Source organism: Macadamia integrifolia, chromosome 3 (assembly GCF_013358625.1).
Source record: "Macadamia integrifolia cultivar HAES 741 chromosome 3, SCU_Mint_v3, whole genome shotgun sequence".
In the NCBI taxonomy this organism is placed as follows: domain Eukaryota; kingdom Viridiplantae; phylum Streptophyta; class Magnoliopsida; order Proteales; family Proteaceae; genus Macadamia; species Macadamia integrifolia.
Window position 1 is genome coordinate 4,246,921 of NC_056559.1, and position 2,654 is coordinate 4,249,574.

Sequence of the window (2,654 nt, forward strand, 5' to 3'; positions counted from 1 at the left end):
ACTGAGAGAGCCTAACCTATATCAGTTGAGAATAATGTGTGTCCAGCAGTCTCAGCAGTGAAATGGGTTTCACCTTGGGTACAGAATTCATTTTAGAGGTACCAAAATGCTGCTGCTGGGTGTGGATGGCCATTAAAAGTTTGGCATTTTCCAAGCAAGAACAGGAATGTAAAATGGAAAATCATTAATGGGCAGTGTAGCTGCCAACTCTACTTGGATTCTCAATGAAGGTATCCTCTTGCAGGTTCATTCTAACCTAAAGTCACTTGTAGTTCACATCATTGGTAAATCTTGGGAAGGTTGTTAGGTGAACTATCTATAAGGCAGTCAAGAATTAGATTAGCAAGAAAAACTGACTAGGAATCAAAGCATAAATTTTGCATCTTGTGCCAGATAGATCTTTCTCACGAAAAATTGGTTGTCATCCGAATCAATGCAAACAGCTGTAATCATACTGTTTTCAAATTTCAAAAATCTATAATTTATTGCAAAATGCCTAAAATAGGCGCTAACACGTCACGACTATGAGATGCTCAATGGCAATGGCATTGGGTGAACAATAAATTCAACGGTTTCGAAATGGCTGTATTTACTTATTTAGCGAGTCGCCGAGTCCCATTTATTTTTATACCCCTCACCAGCCTCACTACCTTCATCTTTTCTTGCCCTCTCTAGTGCTCCAGCCTTCAGTTCATGTCCATATGCATATGAGGAACGCAGAGATTTTGGGGGAATATTTCTTCCTTGTTAGAGACGTGCATCGCAAGAGAAGCACTCTGAAAGAAGGCAAGCGTGATCAAAGCAGGATAGAGAAACAGAAAAAATCAAACAAAGCATAGCATGGTAGCAAGAAAAAATAATCTGGAACTATTTGACTGGATAAAATCCATTATACAGATCAATAGTGAAGCATAGCCTTGTTCTCTTCTTTATTTCATTTCAATACTAGAGACAAATCTCTACAGGTTGCTGGTGTCTCTAGTAGATAGTCATGGACAGAAGCGACGGAGATATATAGCAGCCATTATGAAGAGTAGCGACCACAAACAATGCTGGGAGCAATGGTTTTATCATCTTAGCCTCAATATCAAGGTTGTCCCCTTTCCTAGCTATTGCATGTTTTTCTATTTGTATGGCATCCTAGGATCAATCAAGGTTTAGAAGATCTTTATGTGAATCAAATGGTTTTCCTGCAGAAAGAAGAGGAGGAGATAGTTTTGGTCAAGGCACATGCAGAAATGGGAAACAAGTGGGTTGAGATCGCAAAGATGATCCAAGGAAGAGCTGTGAATTCAATCAAGAACCATTGGAACTCAAACAAAGTAGGCAGCAATTAGGGCAGGATTGTCAAAAGGTTAGTGTGGACGGAGACGATGGCCATCCAAGTTTGGTGTTACAAGACTACATCAGGATTATTTGTAAGGTCACTGAGAAAAACAAACAGATCATTATCAAGGATGCAGTAGAAATCAACAGAAACAAGATGCACTTTTCCAACTTGGAATATTGTTGTGCGGCTCTGCTCAAGGCAGTTTCTATTCCTGACTGAAACAGGATAATGTTGGTGGAGGATTTGGAGGGGCACTTTGTATGACCAACGGGGGATTACAGCACCCTCATTAAATCTTTAGGGAAAGTGGTCAATATTCTCTTGAACCATGTCGTGAAGAAAATCTCTTATAGAACGAGAGACTCTAGAGAAGATCGTGAAAAGTAGAGCAAAGTCAAAGTATCCACCTCAAATGGAAGTGAGTTTGTAGGAGATGAAGTTTTGGTTACTGCACTTTTGGGGTGCTGAATAGCAGATATTATAAAATTTTCTCCAGCCCTACCAGATTGGAAAAAATCTTCTATCCACAGGCTTGGTTTTGGTGTTCTTAATAAAGTGGTCTTAGAATTTCCAGAAGTCTTTTTGGATGATACTGTTGATTATTTTGGAGCAACTGCCTGAGGAAACAGATCGGAGGGGGGGGGGGCGCAATGCTCTATGTTCTGGAGTGCCAAGAAGACCGTGGAGCTCTTGACATTCCAGAACATAAAGCATTGCCCCTTCCGATCTGTTTCCTCAGGCAGTTGCTCCAAAGTAATCAACATGATCATCCCAAAAGACTTCTGGAAATTCTAAGACCACTTCATTAAGAACACCAAAACCAAGCCTATGGATAGATAGATTTTTTCCAATCTGGTAGGGCTGGAGACCAGATTGGAAAAAATTTTATAGTATCTGCTTTTTAGCACCCCAAAAGCGCAGTAAACGAAACTGCATCTTCTACAACCTCACTTCCATTTGAGGTGGATACTTTGACTTTGCTCCACTGTTCACGATCTTCTTTAGAGTCCCTTGTTCTATAAGAGATTTTCTTCACCACATGGTTCAAGAGAATATTGACCCCTTTCCCTAAAGATTCAATGGCGGTGCTGTAACCCCGTTGAGGAGACTTGATGCGGTTGAGCTCTCTGGTCCTATACAAAAGCTTATTGGATGGAGCACAGATGTTGACCAAGGAGGCTTTGCTAAAGGATATGTTCTTTAATGCTAAGACTAATGCAGGACGTATACAACTGTGTTATTTGTATTGTTTTTGCATATTACATGTCTAGGGCAGTGCTTGGAATGCCCTCCTTCATTGCTTGACCCAGCTGGTTTCCCTTGC

At 40.7% G+C, this 2,654-nt stretch overlaps 1 long non-coding RNA gene across 2 annotated transcripts in view; it reads left to right on the forward strand.

The window, feature by feature from the left end:
* LOC122072953 overlaps positions 1–1,970 on the forward strand; it is a 7,773-nt gene extending 5,803 nt beyond the window's left edge. The window contains exons 3-4 of one of the 2 annotated variants that reach the window (XR_006138613.1): positions 676–1,092; positions 1,197–1,970. This is a non-coding gene — a long non-coding RNA (uncharacterized LOC122072953). The remainder of the gene's footprint in view (positions 1–675; positions 1,093–1,196) is intronic. The other variant, XR_006138614.1, reaches the window with a different exon arrangement.
* Positions 1,971–2,654: the final 684 nt, after the last annotated feature.